This window comes from Anabrus simplex, chromosome 5 (assembly GCF_040414725.1).
Source record: "Anabrus simplex isolate iqAnaSimp1 chromosome 5, ASM4041472v1, whole genome shotgun sequence".
NCBI classification, from domain to species: Eukaryota; Metazoa; Arthropoda; class Insecta; order Orthoptera; family Tettigoniidae; genus Anabrus; species Anabrus simplex.
In genome coordinates this window covers 236,420,298-236,437,203 of record NC_090269.1, presented here as the reverse complement: position 1 = coordinate 236,437,203, position 16,906 = coordinate 236,420,298, and positions in this window count along the sequence as shown.

The following is a 16,906-nucleotide window of genomic DNA, read 5'->3' as shown; positions in this document are numbered from 1 at the left end:
GACTAACACAGTATGCTATTCCCATCACACTTTATGGTCGATCTACTGCAAAATAACGAACGTATATTAGGACAGAATTTCGCAATATTTTAAAAACTGAAAACTACAGATTTCACGCTGTGTCCAATTATGAAGCAAATTCTCACAACGCTTTTATATTTTGGACAAATTATATAGAGCCAGATCCGTAATGCATGTTTGCCTCCCACCTGGAGGTGAGATCAAATTTAATGAGTTATCTGATAGGAGAGACAGCGTGACCGGTCATGAAAGCCAAGCACAATGGCTGAGGATGCTGTTGCACTGACATTGTGACACTTTAGTATCTATGCATTCCAAGCTTACGGAAAACTGTTCACAGTAATGTGTGTATTATGATCAAATACATTCGTACTCTTTATAGTCTAGATACAAATTATATTTACTAAAGGATCAGTAATAGTATGTAGGCCAGAGATATCAGGTTCAAACCCGGCAGAGGTAGTCGCATTTCTGAAGGACGGAGTAAAGTCCATTCAATATAACGAGTCGTATGATATCGGCATGTAAAAATTATCTGGTGTTTGGTATTTACCCGACAACATTAATTAAAAATTTGCCATAGTTCGCTCAACAGAGGTCTCGTTTATCTGACATCTGGTAGAGTGAAATGGAACGTCAAAATTTATATACAAGCAGCCTAAATGGCATCATACAATATACCTACACAGGGTAGTTGAAGCCGTACAAGTATTACTGTATTTATGACAATTATTTACAAGTATTATGTAGTTTTTATTTTCAGTATGAATGCACAGTGACAGTAATGAGTGGTGCCTTTTTCAATCGTCGTCTTTCATTAACTAACAACTACTTAAGACAATTAATAATAATTTTATTGGTTTTACGGACTATTGGCCACTTCTACAGTTTCAGGAGCCACCGAGGTGCTAGAATTTTGTCCCGCAGGAGTTATTATAGCCGGCCCCGTGGTGTAGGGGTAGCGTGCCTGCCTCTTACCCGGAGACCCCGGGTTCAATTCCCGGCCAGGTCAGGGATTTTTACCTGGACCTGAGGGCTGGTTCGAGGTCCATTCAGCCTACGTGATTAGAACTGAGGAGTTATCTGACGGTGAGATAGCGGCCCCGGTCTCGAAAGCCAAGAATAACGGCTGAGAGGATTCGTCGTGCTGACCACACGACTCCTCGTAATCTGCAGGCCTTCGGGCTCAGCAGCGGTCACTTAGCAGGCCAAGGCCCTTCAAGGGCTGTAGTGCCATGGGGTTTGGTTTTGTTTTTTAGGAGTTATTTTACGTGTCGGTAGACGTGTCGGCGCCTTCAAATACCAACAAGACCGAACCAACTTGGCCTCAGGTAAGTGCTCTACCGCCTGAACCACTTAATCCTCCGACGTCCTCACACGGCTCTCCATTAAAGACGATTAGTGGCCTGTTTCCAGTCTAGGAATTATTCAAGCAGATTCTCGAGAAATGAGAGTACAAACTCTCTATCATATTTTCCCAGGTAGATGTTTCTTCTAGACCTATATAGAATACTTGCCGGTAACCACCGTACCCTCTACACTCTCTCTCTCTTTCACTTGATGTAAAGCTCTCCCGAGTTTTTTCGAAGGCTGCCAGCCTAGAATTTTCTTAAATAATGCGTGACATGGTTCGTGGTGAGACTTCTATTTCCTCTGTCATGATTTTCTGCTTCCGGAGTGGATTTTCAAGAATTCTCGCGGCGACATGTTTGATGGTTACTGGCGTCTTTTTCTCGCGTGGTCGGCAATTCTAGGTCTGTCGAAGACAGAGAACGTCTGGATGGATCATTTAAAAAATCGAAAAACAAATGTTCTGATTATATTTTGTATTTCAAAATCTTCCCTAGCCGAACAATGACAGCGATATGTTTCTCATTGGTTCACCACTCCATACTTAACAACCTCGAACTGCTGTTTAGTTTCATAATTCGGCCTATCCTTGAGCAGTGTTACGAAGAGTGGCACCGTAAAACACTGGAAACATAAGTGCAACGAATTGAAATAATTTATGACACAACTGTACACTATCATACTTCTAAGCACTTTGAAGAACAGATAAGGCTAACCTTATCTAAACTGAAGCTAACGTTTCATGCACTCTCCCAGAATTCGTGGAGTGACTCGTTACCCAGTCTGTAAAGGTGAACACAAATGCACAAAAATATATATTCAAACCTATTTTTGTCAAATCAGTCGATTCACAAACCTTATAAAAATACAGTAGTTTGATTGACTGATTGATATATTTATTCTGACAAGATTAAGGCTAGGTACTTTTCTCTTAAATCTAACTAGACTCTGAGCGTACTGGTAAGTAAACAAGGAAAATTTTACTGATTATAAACAAACGAATATGTACAAATCTCTCCAACTTTTTATCCGATATTTTTCAGTCACACAGAATGATTGTGCAAAGCTGCACAAGTCGGTAAACCAAAACACTGGCCCAGCGATTGTTGCGATGTGGTGAAGTAAGTGAACAAGTGGTTATAGAAGGAGGTCCATATAGTGATCTATTTTCTGCGGGAAAAGACTTGCAAACATTTACAGAGGTTGTAAGCATGAAGTGGCGAACCAATGAGAAACATACAGCTGCCATTGCTCGGATAGGGGAGATTTTGAGTTGAAGCTGTTACGTCCAAATGAACTGTAATTTAATTGACCTCTAGTACTGGTTTCGCTTTAGCTATCCTCACCTGGACTTTTCGGAAAATAAGTATATAAATAATAAATATAGATTAATGTTGATGATAATAATAATAATGAATGTTAATTAGGATATTGACATTCACAGGAAAAGTGACGGTTAATAAATTTTTATTTGGAAAGGGAAGCTGTTACGATTTGTTTATCTATCCTTTACATGATCCGACGAGTGTCCTCTGTCTATGACAAACCTAGAATTGCCGATCAAAGGAGAAAGGGACGCTGACGTCACGTGAATTCTTGGAAATCTGCTCCGGAAGCAGAAAATTATGATACGGGGAATGAAAAAATCTCACCACGAATTTGTCTGAATACAGGGAAAAGTGATGTCTGTCCAAAAGCAGTGTGGAAGTGGTGCTGTGAATTTGCAGCTGCTCGAGTGACTGAGAAAGACAAAGAGCAGAACAGCCATTTATCTATATCAGACACATTCATTAATGCCGTTGATGAAGTATGGGAGAACAGATATGTAACGATAAATCAGTTAGAGTTGTTTAAGAGGAGGTACAACTGGGCAACCATCCTCCCTTATTTATTTATTTATTTATTTATTTATTTATTTATTTATTTATTTACGAAGCACAGGATACAGCTACACTGAGCAAATTTCACTTGCACTGTCAACAGACTATTTAACAAACGTAAACTTTCATAATAAATTATTCAGAGGAAAAATGGAAGTTGTCCGACACTTCGAAGAATGAAGGTATCAGGAAAAGAAAGGGAAGGGCCATGGAGGACTTGGAAATGAAAGACCTAGGCCTCCCATACCTCGGAAAAGAACAAGAGTTGACCAAGGCCAGTCAGATAGGAATAGCCTGACAAAGGTAAGAGAAAAACTTTTTTTTTTTTTTGCTATTGGCTTTACGTCGCACCGACACAGATATGTCTTATGGCGACGATGGGACAGGAAGGGGCTAGGACTGGGAAGGAAGCGGCCAAAAGGTACAGCCCCAGCATTGGCCTGGTGTGAAAATGGGAAACCACGGAAAACCATCTTCAGGGCTGCCGACAGTGCGGTTCGAACCTACTATCTCCCAAATACTGGCCGCACTTTAGCGACTGCAGCTATCGAGCTCGGTCAGAGGAAAGAATACCAGGCTCAGCAAGAAGTCACGTGGTCGCCAACACACACTCCGAACTTGAGAGCCCTTGAGGATTGCTGTTTTTAGTCACCTGTTATGACGGCAGGAGATATCATGGATGTATTCTACCCACAGGGGGGGATCGGTAAAGAAGGGAGCCACTCATATTACGCTATGAGAAGTGCTTCAGAAACTTAGGTGATTAAGGGCCGGTTCTACCATCTGCTGGTAAAGTGGCTGGCAGCTGCCCGGGAGGTAAACTACCTGGAGGTGTAAATCGGCTGGTACTTTGGCTTGCGTCCAACCACCTCCGCGCAAGCGCTAGGTAGCTACCAGAAGCTAGACACCGATATACGAAGTTGGCTAGACTGATTTTCAGCGACTTCTCGCTTTCGAGTGTGGTGCTATCTATCGTCAGATGCAAGAAACTCATTTCGATTGTCTTATTTCCCTGTGCTTGCGTTTGCTTATTATCACCAAAAAGCCTAATAAGGGGAGTTTTAAGAGGTATGGACAACAATTTATGTCAAGCTTTTGTGATTTTAATCTATGATCTTCAATATCAATACCTAATCGGGATTAAAATCTTGAGATTACATTTTCTTACGCCCGTTATAACCTGTCATGTAAGGCAGCCTTTTGAAAAGTATTCTCGTAGTAGATTGGTCAAGTCGCTCGCTCCATAATAGAAGGTACGCAGGTTTTCATCGTATTTCTAATTTACATTTTAAAATGTATTTTTGATCCCTGCCGTTGTTCTTAACTCTCTTTCACGCGCTTCCATATACGTAGGCCTATCTTCTTTACGGACTTATTGCCTTTGAGCATTCTATCTGCAGGCTTCTGTGAATTGATTAAGTATCTCCACGATGCTCTATTTGCAAATAGTTCTGTGACCTCGTTTAGTTCAACCTGCTTCCATTTACTGATAAAGTATTTCATTCTAATGTTTAACTTTATGAAGATAAAGTTGGAAGGTACTGTAAATGTAAAGAACTAATCGGGATAAATATCCATTCATAGGAAGAGGAATTCGGGAATGGAATAGTTTCCAATTTCTTCGAAATAATCTACAAGAAGACTATGTAAACAACTAATAGGGAATCTGCTACCTGGGCGACAGTCCTATGTGCTATTAATCATAACATCACTTTCTATAAGTAGCATGCATATAAAGCAATTTCCTAGTAGACATAATATTGCGATTAAATATTTCAATGAAATATATTATTAACAAAAGAACGTATGAATAGAGGCATACCGGTACAGATGAACACAACGCTAATAATGGAAATAAAAAGATTCGTCATAATAAAGACACGAACCTGCATACCTCGTATTACGAAGTGAGCGCGTAGGCCATTACGCTACAAGAACACTCGAATAGTTGAGGTTCGCTGCATACTATATATTAAGTTATACTTCGTGTCTGAAAACTGAAAAAGTAGAAAACTAAAGCCCATTTGAAATGATTTACAAATATATTTTGATTTTATATCCTTTTAAAGTTTCTTTACGAAAGCTTGACTTATATAATTTGTTCCCTAAGCTACTGATGCGAGAGGCTGGTGTGACCGTTGCAACACAAGGGAAGCATTAATGTTCAAGATCCTGCAATACAATATCGGCCACTGTTACAGCATCATGCTTTTTTTTAGTATACTAAGCTAATTTAAGTTGTATATCACGAGAAATACAGCTAATAATGTTCAACTCTGAAAACTTGCCCGGCAGGTAAAGTCTTATCGGGCCCTCGAAGTGGCCGATAAATTACACGCCCGGTAACTACGATTTATGCTGCCGATAGCGCTACCTGGGGATGGTCGAACGGAAACATCCTTTTACGCGGAGGGCAAATTACGCGCTACTTTACCAGTAGGTGGTAGAACCGGCCCTAAGTCGAAAAACAATACAGTGTTCTTTATATTGCCCTCTCTTTAGCTGTTAACCTATAAAAGATTCGGGAAGCTTATTTCCCAACTTCCTATCGTATAAACGGCGAGATTTGCACACGTGGTTTCTCTACTCTCTTCTTGGATGTCAAAATCATTCCATGGAAGACGAATCGCCACGTGTCCTGCGGGATTTGACAAATGAACAGATGCAAACTTCTTGAGGGCACGTCACCCTCATCCCGCGTCCTCACTCTTTCGCCCTACCATCACTACGTTTTCAGTCCATCATCCATCATTGTTATCTCCAATGAACTCTACGAGGCGCGGCGCTGTGCTGTGCTGTGCACTTCAAAGACTAGCGCCTACAACGAAAACTGCTGAACTCTTTCTGCTGTCACAAACAAAACTGTTTAGGTTTCGCGTCTGGACATAGTTTCAGACGCTTACCCCCTCCTGGTGTAATAATGACTATCTAAAGGGGCTTTATGATAAGTGTTTGTTACAGCTGGGCCCGCGGTATACGTGTAGCGAGTGTGCCTCTTACCAGAAGGCCCTGGTTTCGAGGTCCACGAGCAACCTATGGGAGAACAATTCAGAATCTACCTGATGGTGAGACAGTGGTCCCATCTGGAAAACCAAGAACAACTGCCGAGACGATTTATCGCTCTGGCCACGTGACACCTCGTAATCAGCAAGCCTTCGAACTGATCACCAGTCGCTTGGTAGGCCAAGGACCATCGGAGCTTCAGAACCATGCTTTTCTTTTTCAGTTCGTTATACCTAACTTATGCCGCATGTAAATGCAGTAGTAAAATAAGTCGTTTAGCAGGGCTTGAAAAAATGGAAATTCTTAATTCAATTATGCTTTAGGTCCGTTCCTATCAGACAAGCAGTGAAGAATTTTGAGCTCAGAGAGAGTTGGTAATTTCGTAACTCCTATTTGGACCATTTGAAACCCAAAGTTCGTATTCTAAGGCCTCTTTATCGAGTGAAACTGGCGCTTCACCGTGCTGTTAAGAGGTCCACAGATCAAATCTAGCGGGCGACGATCGACTGTAAGAGTCCACGTAGTATTATTCAGCCGGTAGTGCCATTATGAGGTCAGTATCACGACTACTTTCTTGATCTGGTCGGGTTAATGTTTTAGAGGTCACTCATTTGAAACTCGTTGGTTACCTAACAAGCCGAGTTAGGATGTATATCACGAAGGCAATGCGACTTAGTTATGATTCATTTTCAGTTGTACCTCTGAACGTTACCCTCTCATTATTTGACCGTGTAAAAACAATAATCACTGTTGCCAACTTATATTTTCAAGATCCGCTAAATACTACTAAAAATCGGCTAAAATTCCGCCAAGAAATCCGATCTCAAATAATGAGCAGTAAAAGTGAGCAAACCGGGCGAGTTGGCCGTACGGTTAGAGGTGCGCGGCTGAGAGCTTGCATCCGGGAGATAGTGGGTTCGAATCCCACTGTCGGCAGCCCTGAAGATGGTTTTCTGTGGTTTCCCATTTTCACACCAGGCAAATGCTTCGGCTGTACCTTAATTATCGCCATGGCCGCTTCCCTTCCAGCTCCTAGGCCTTTCCTATCCTATCGCCGCCGTAAGACCTATCTGTGTCGGTGCGACGTAAAGCCACTAGCAAAAAAGAGTAATAATAATAATAATAATAATAATAATAATAATAATAATAATAATAATAATAATAATAACAAATGTCTGCTCTCGCCTGATCTGTGAGTTTTACTGGGATTAACCCCCTGCCTGCGAGCCGGCGAGCTAAAGCTTGCAGGCGTTTTAGTACCGGGTGCAAACTAGGTGAATCCCCTATCTCAAAGGCCACACACAAAACAGACCAGTTCATTAAACTGTCTTCCTTCATAACATAAATATAAATGCTATTGTCTCACAGTTTCATTATCTATCGTCATTCGTCAATCTAAGATAAAAGTACCCTTTCCCCACGCAATACAAATTTATGATACCATGATCTCATAACATCAAATCCAAATAACATGTTTTCCTCATGTGACTGCTAGCTCCTGACAAGAAATACGGAATAGCTCGGATACAGAGTGGAGTACAAAATTTAGAAAAAAAACGTAAAATGAATAAACCACTAAATTCCGCTACAATGAATCTAGAATTCCGCCAAAAAAATCCGCTGTCCGCTAAATGATATATTTCTCCGCCGGCAGTCTTCTAATTCCGCCAAATTTAGCGGAAAATCCGCCAAGTTGGCAACACTGACAATGATCACGTTTCTGAATGTTGTCTGATACGTAGTTTAACATTCTTCTAAATATAAAGGCGCGAAGTCATACTTCACTTCAGCTAGGACCTGCACCTTTTTTTCGCAAGAGGGATCCATTGCTCAGTTGGTTGAAGTGCTTTTCAGAAGCAAAACTGACCATCCTTATTGGGATGTATTTTATATTCTTCATCGATTCGTTAACATATCGCACTTGTTTGTACTTCAAGGATTTTTTAATTATTTATACACATTATTTTGCATTATTTATGTTTTCAGAAAAGTGTATGGTAGTTCCATTTCTGAAGAGGAACACTGCATCACCTGTTTCTGAAAATATAAAAGCTAAATTACACTTTCGTTGCAAGAGACCCACTAGACGGAAGAAGCTACCTGCATCGCTTCCTTCACTGTCTACTATTGGACAATGGGAGTCAGTACGAAAACCACGGAAAGTGATTTAAGAAATTATATTGCACAAGTGGAAAACGAGATTGCAAAGAAAACGGGGCTATTATGAGGAGAAAATAAAAGGTATACAGTATTCAATTGCTGATGTTCAGTCAGGTGAAAAATATTTTCTTGAACTTTGTTTCTATTGGTTTAACGTCGTACTACCGAAAATTTTCGGCGAAGCAAGGATTGGAAAGGGTCATGATTGGGAAGGAAATGGCCGTGGCTTTAAATAAGGTACAACCCCCCATTATTTGCCTGGCTTCAGAATGAGAAACCATGGAATATCACCTTCAGAGATGCCAACGATGGGACTCGAACCCACCATCTGCCGAATGCAGGCCCACAGCCACGCAACTCCATTCGCACGGCCAACTACGAAGGATGATGCTCTAATACCCGAAGGGGGAATACCTTTTCAAGATACAAGAATTCATAAAGAGATAATAGGCAGTTCCTTCCTTTGACAACCTATAGAAGTTGTTTGTCGCGCACTGCAGTGAAGGTTTCTTTTTTTTTCTTTTTTGCTTTACGTCGCACCGACACAGATATGTCTTACGGCGACGATGGGATAGGAAAGGCCTAGGAATTGGAAGGAAGCGGCCGTGGTCTTAAGCAAGGTACAGCCCCGGCATTTGCCTGGTGTGAAAATGGGAAACCACGGAAAACCATCTTCAGGGCTGCCGACAGTGGGGCTCGAACCCACAATCTCCCGATTACTGGATACTGGCCGCACTTAAGCGACTGCAGCTATCGAGCTCGGTCTGCAGTGAAGGAATAGTAAAATGAACACCTAAGGTTTGTCTGTAAAAGAACCTTTTTCACATTTCTTTCAGAACATTATGACCGAGGTGTTGGCCGTGCGGTTAGGGTCACGCAGCTATGAGCTTGCATTCGGGAGATAGTGGATTCGAACCACATTGTCGGCAGCCCTGAAGATGGTTTTGCCTGGTTTCACATTTCCACACCAGGCAAATACTGGGGCTGTACCTTAAATAAGGCCATGGCCACTTCGTTCCCATTCCAGCCCTTTCCTCTCCCATCGTCGCCATAAGACCCATCTGCGTCGGTGCGACGTAAAGCCAATTGTAAAAAAAAAGTCATTTTCTTGTATTTGATTATCCTTTTGCATTCTTCATGGTAGGTCTACTCGTAATTTCACGCTCCTTATTCAAAATGTCCATGTCTACGTTGCATAATAGGCAAGACCTTACTTCAACATTGTTTACTTCGAAATAAGTTACATGTCTCCAATTAAAGTCAAACGTCTATTAATTTTTAGAATAGCTCATTTGCATAATATTTTACAAAGAGGCCTAATAGACGTTTACTATGTGTTCTGTATGTATGTATGTATGTATGTATGTATGTATGTATGTATGTATGTATGTATGTATGTATGTATGGTGAGTATTCAGCCGAAAGTTGGTTTGATCATCAACATGTCCGTCATCGGCTGTCATAAATGACCTAGGGGTCACTGAAGAGGCATACTTAAGAAATGAGAAGTGAGATCGTTTCGGGTTGCTTTTCCCATCAAGCCAGAATTTGCTATCACGTATCAATCTGCCAAGCCCACTGCAATGCACGCACCAACTGACGTTATGAGCGACATTTCTACACCATTCGTTTTAGGAACTGGCTGCATAAAGAATGTAATTATAAGCAATGCTCTTACCTTAGTCATTTTAATACTGTCAAAAGTAACAATGAGACAAGTCAATGAAAGTAAAAAAAATTGTTCTAGCCCTTACTGTAAACACCAGTTCCCGCCAAGAAAGGCCGAGATTTTTATTAAAAGAAAAGGAAGTAAAACATTTTAATATATATATTTTAACTTGTAGTTATGCCAACAAATGTTCCAGATTTACATTAACTTAGTTTGTGCTGCATAATATAACTTGAATTATTTTTCTGTAGTATTAACAACCCAGTCCGCCTCTGTGGTGTAGTGGTTAGCGTGATTAGCTGCCACCCCCGTGGTACGAGGGCTGGAACGGGGTCCACTCAGCCTCGGGAGGTCAACTGAGTAGAGGTGGGTTCGATTCCCACCTCAGCCATCCTGGAAGTGGTTTTCCGTGGTTTCCCACTTCTCCAGGCGAATGCCGGGATGGTACCTAACTTAAGGCCACGACCGCTTCCTTCCATCTTCCTTGCCTATCCTTTCCAATCTTCCCATCCCTCCACAAGGCCCCTGTTCAGCATAGCAGGTGAGGCCGCCTAGGCGAGGTACTGGTCATACTCCCCAGTTGTATCCCCCGACCAAGAGTCTGAAGCTCCAGGACACTGCCCTGGCGGTAGAGGTGGGATCCCTCGCTAAGTCCGAGGGAAAAACCGAACCTGGAGGGTACACAGATGATGATGATGATGATGATGATGATGATGATGATGATGATGATGATGATGATTAACAACCCCTTGGTTCACCCAGAAGGACGTGGGTTCGATTCCCCGTCAGGAAGTCGAAAATTTAAGAAACTAGATTTCCACTTCCGGATGTGCACATGGTTCAGAGGTTCACTCAGCCTACACCAAAAATGAGTAACAGGTTAATTTCTGGGGACAAAGTCGGCCGGGCGTAGACCTAACACTCTAACCCATCAAGTGCCGAGGTTACGGATAGCGGAAGCCTTTACCTTCCACCCTTCCAAGGGCCTTCATGCTCTGCACGGAGATCATTTGGCCATTAACAACCCCGACCCATTTTTAGGAACATACAGACTAATGTTTACAGTGAACTACAGTATGTCTTCTGATGCGGACTAGCACAATTTTGGTATTTTCACTGCCTGGTTTCAGTCTCTTTTTTGGCTTTAACAATATATCAGTAACTGAGGTATGTGCGATGCTAGGACCACCATTCTTTATGCAGCCAGTCCGTGCGATGAATGGTGCGAAGATGTCTCTCATAGAGTCGGTTTGGTGCATATTTCAGTGGGCTTGGCAGTCTGATATGTAACACCAACATTTAGCTCAATGTGGAAAGCAACGGGAAACCACTTAAATCCGCAATTCCCTAACACGCATTTTCAGTGACGCTTGGGCTATCTATGATAATGAAGATGAAGCTGTCCGGGATTCAACAATCCTTCGGGCTGAGGATTCACACAAACAAACAAACAAACAAACAAACAAACAAACAAACAACACATTCAATATACCGACTGTCAGTGCGAGGATTCGAACCTGAAATTTCTGGCCAATGTAGATGCCCACACGATCACACTTATCGTCTCAACTATAGCAGTAGGTAATTTTCTACTTAAGCTTTTTCCGAGTGAGCATCCGATTTGTATCACATTCTGACACGCATGGTTTGATGAGCTTTGGATATAAAAATGAATGTTTTGGCACATACCGTTTTTGTTCTCTCATTTACCCGGTTTTGGTTATTTCTATCTTTTGTTTTTGTGTTAATATAGTTCTTATTATTGGTTGTGGGCTTGCGCCAGTACTCTCTATAACTAAATTAATGCTTATTTTCAAATGTTAATTGCAGCAGTTCATGAAGTGCATGCCCCTCTAATTATGCACATTCGCGCAAATTATGTGTGTAATAATGAGACTTACTTACGAATACTGTGGAAATAAATCTGTAATATGTTGTGATTTTTATTGGATGCTCGTCGGTGAAATATGAAATTGCAGCTGATGAGTGAAGGAATTGCACGGAGGGCGGGCAGGTGCTATGGACGGCTGTCACTCACCATATAAAATATAACAATGAAAGAATGGAATAGTCTTCTTTCCCAATCACGGATGACCGAAAACTGACGAGTGTGTATTCATTTATATGATACACACAGTTAGTTGCTCATGATTCATACTACTAAAGATATTCCAATTAATAATTTACTTATACAGGACAGTAGTGAAATTGAATCAAGGTTCAGTAAAGCCAACACAGTGAGTTCCCAGTTGGAATCAATGGTATTCTGTACGGAAGAAGTCAGCTCCTGGACGAAACTATCTTTATATTGGTTCGCTTGTAGAACGTCTTATTCCTAATTTGGAAGTAGCAGACATCAAAGTAGGCATACAAACAGGCAGGTGCAATTTCAGGAGGCTGCTCAGAAAGTGGAGATAAAGGCTAAGTTAGAATCGATGGATAAAGCTGTTCGTATAAACCGACATCAGTGGTGGGTCATGTGAGGAGGTTAGATTACTTATGAGAATAATAGACTCGGTCATGGAGGGTACGATAAATAAAGGGGGGCCAAGATGACGATGGTTAGACTCAGTTTTTAATGACCGGAAGCGTGGAAATAAAAGATGCCACAGAGCTAGCTGGAAATAGAGGTTTGTGGAGACTCAATGTCTACGATACCACCTCCTACCTACATGCGCCTCCTCTGCTTACACCTTCCTTAGATGGTGCTGTGCTGTCCTCAACGTCCCTGTAACTGATACACCACACACAACGCTAACCACCACCACACAAACACGTAGTTTCCAATAAATGGCAGACGCCAACCACCCTTATGGGAAGGCCTGCCTTACAAGGGCTGCACCATACCAGTAACAGCCTCATAAAATTATAAGTTATAATAATAATAATAATAATAATAATAATAATAATAATAATAATAATAATAATAATAATAATAATAAAGAAAGAGAGGAGAGGGAGATAAAATGACAGAATACTACCGTACGTGATGGATGGTGATGGTTTGCACGGGCTCGGACTTAAATTGACTAACGTTTGTTGTGCTCGGGCTTATAAAAAGCGAAACAATTAATTGATGGTATTTTTTCGATCCGTAAATTATAATCCATTCGAGAAGCTAGAAAAGCAAACCGATCTCCGCAAAGGCTATGAAGGATCTTAGAGGAGGCTTCAACTATCTGCAACCTCACCACTAAATGGAATAGAGTGGTTAGCTCTATGCCTAACCGTCACTGTCCAGGTACTCATTCTTGGTGTAGGCTGAATCAACCTCAGGGCCATGTGTGCTCCAGAACTGGAAATTCCGTTTCTCAAATGCTTCGACTTCCTGACGAAGGAATCGAACGCACGTCCTACCGGGTAAACCGAGCACGTCTTTAGCGCCTCGACTAGAGCCCCTCAATCAATTTTAGAAACACATTACAATAAACAGTGAGTTCAAAGTGCTATTATTACTGGTTGCTTCGTTCAAAAAGGTACATTTGCATAGATAAATGTTTATGCCTTTGGAAGAAAGTGCTGATGTTTGAATGTAACAAGAGGAATGGAAATAATGCAGCAGTGGATGGAGAGCATCAGAAGAAAACATGATCAAACGTATTGCTGCGTCTTCGATTTACCTGCATCTATTAGAGGTCTATACGTGCCGAGTCCAGCCCGATCTGAACCGAACTCGAGCCAGAATATCGTTAGAGTTTTAAATGGAATATTTTAAACAAAAATATTTAGAACATGGAGGCGTAGACACGAAGAAGTATTATTATTACTGTTATTAATTTTTTTCTAGTAGCCTAACTATAAGTATAGTATTAGTTTCAGAACATTGTTAACTTTGGCTGTTTTTTTATGCTATTTGTTCGGGGCGTCGACCCATGTGGATCTTTTGCCCCTACTGGCACCATATTGTATGAAACTGCTTGTAATTGAAATGGCGGTAGTGTGGAATGTTGTGTGTGAGGAAAGGAAGATTAAGGATGTCACAAACACCCAGTCCCCAGGCCAGGGATATTAATCATTACAATTTATAAACTCTGACCCGGCCGGGAATCGAACCTGGGGCCGCTGAGTGACAGGTGGACGCGCTGCCCCCTACACCGCGGGGTAACTTTGACTTAGTATCCGCCGGGTAACAGGCGGACGCGTTGCCCCCTGCACCGCGGGGTAACTTTGGCTTGGTATAACCTCTTTACGCCTAGCAAAATAAGACAAAAATCATACATATATATATATGTGTGTGTGTGTGTGTGTGTGTGTGTGTGTGTGTTATTAACATCATACCTAATAGAACCAAACTAATCTCAACAGATTCCAGTCAGAATATCAGATTTTTAAGACAAAAGATCTGTTTAACAATGATGCCTGAAGGAGACGAGAACAGTATATAGGTAGCTAAACAGCTATAATGGAACAACGAATAGAAATTGAATATAATCATACTGATATCTTCATTTACGTATTTCTTCAACAACAGACTTATTGTCCATAACAAACGATTTAAGACGCTTCAGCCTTTTTTTTGTGCCTGAATGAAGTTACTTGTAAAGAATCGGTAAGGATATTAAGTAGTTTCGGAATAAAGTACAAGAAATTGTGCTTTGTTAAACTCAGTCTTGGTTTATACAATCCACAGTTGTATGTAAATAATAATAATAATAATAATAATAATAATAATAATAATAATAATAATAATAATAATAATATTTTTACGTCCCACTAACTACATTTGACGGTTTTTGGGAGGCGCCGAAATGCCAGGATTTTGTCCCGCAAGAGTTCTTTTACGTGTGATTAAATCTATCGACATGAGGTAGACGTATCTGAGCACCTTCAAGTACCACCATACTGAGCCAGGATCGAGCCTGCCTAGTTGGGGCCAGAAGTCCAACGCCTCAACCATCTGAGACAATCAGCCCGGCACATAGGTGCTGGTACGGATTTCATAATAACAGCAAACTACACTTATTATTCATACAATATTACAGTAAGAATAGTGAAGAGCTGGATTACTTGACCAGGCACCCTAAGTTACGTGAAACTGCTCCTTTTGTACGATGTAAAGAAAATTGAAAAAAATCAATATAAAATTATTTGAGACTGATGTTTCAGTTTTTTTAAAAAAATTTTTTATTACGCTGAGTACATCTTTCGCTTTGTTTTAGTCTTGGGTCCCTCGGTGAAAACCTGTATCTTCAAAACGTGCACTCCAGTCTTCATTCCATAATTTTAAAGGTATAGACGCTAACAAAAATATACTAAATGAATTGAAAAGATGAACGTACAAGAAATCTATCCAAATAGCTTTCAAGATCTGACGGCGCAACGATGAGTGGCGCGCATCCACCATTTTGTGATGAAATCGGAACTCGGAGCGTACTGTAAAATTACTATAACTCGAGACTGAGACAAGATAGCATATATCGGTAGGTGTCATTCATTTCTTATACGAGAAATCTCTTGATATCTGCAATTATATTTGTGAGAAAAATGACTAGGTACGTAAAAAATTGTGAAATACGTGAGACCTGAAATTTTTCCGAAATGTCTTAATATGTGAATTTAAAGAACGCCCATGCATACTAAACAGAAACAAGAAGAGAAAAGGAGTAAAAAGGAATCGAACAAGCCAGAAATGTCCTAAGCTACGTCTAAGAGTCGATAGATAACGTAAGAAAGCCTAGGCGGCCGAGCGCTATGAGCTTTAAAAATAACAGAGCTTCTGTATCCAGTCATTATCAGGATATCACGATATCCGTTAAGTGGAAAATATACTAAAAGGAAAATAAGAACTTCGCTATTATCTGATCAAACCTGTTACTGAGCGGGAATATAAGAGGAGTGTCTGTTCGAAAGGTGCTATTTCCAACTGGTCTGGATTGCTCATAGCAATCGGTAATGTTCAACTACTATAATGCATGTGGACGAAATACTGATTTAATTTTTGGAAGTGGAAATAGCACCTTTTGAAAAGACACTCCATATGAAATATAATGTAGATCTGTACAAGTTTCGGTATTTACCTCACACCACATCGTGGTGGATGGCAGATCATACACAGGATCTCGAATGCACAAGTTCTCCACTCTTTGGAAAGCACTTCATTAAGATAAGTTTAAAAAATTCAAGTTTTTAAGGATTTAAATAGAAATAAACATACATGTTTATACATCTCTAAATATATTTGAGTGTGAATTGATGGAATCTGATGATGTTCTTTCAAGGACGAAACATGTCATTCTTTTTCTCACTCAGCCTACACCAAAAAACGAGTAGGTACCAGGTTCATTCGTGGGGGCAAAGGCGGCCGGGCGTAGAGCTAACCACTGTACCCCAGCAAGTGTCAGGGTTATGGATAGTGGAAGCCTTTACCTTTCACCTCTCCTAGGCCCTCTATGGCCTGCACGGAGATGACTGCTTTCCTTTGCTTTGCTTTGCTTTGCTTTGCTTTGCTTTGTTTCTTTTTCGGGTAAAATTTTGTTACCATATGTTTTCCTTTTCAGATAGTTTACTTTATTTATTCAAAATGAGTTTCAGCAAACTAAAGAACCTAACAGTTATAAACTTCTATTCACATTTAATCAAAGCTCCGATGAAAAAAATGAAATGGCGTATGGCTTTTAGTGTCCGAGGACATGTTCGGCTCGCCAGATTTCGATTTGACTCCCTTAGGCGACCTGCGCGTCATGATGAGGATGGAATGATGATGACGACACATACACCCAGTCCCCGTGCCAGAGAAATTAACCAATGATAGTTAAAACTCCCGACCCTGCCGAGAATCGAACCCGGGACTCCTGTGACCGAAGGCCAGCACGCTAATCATTTA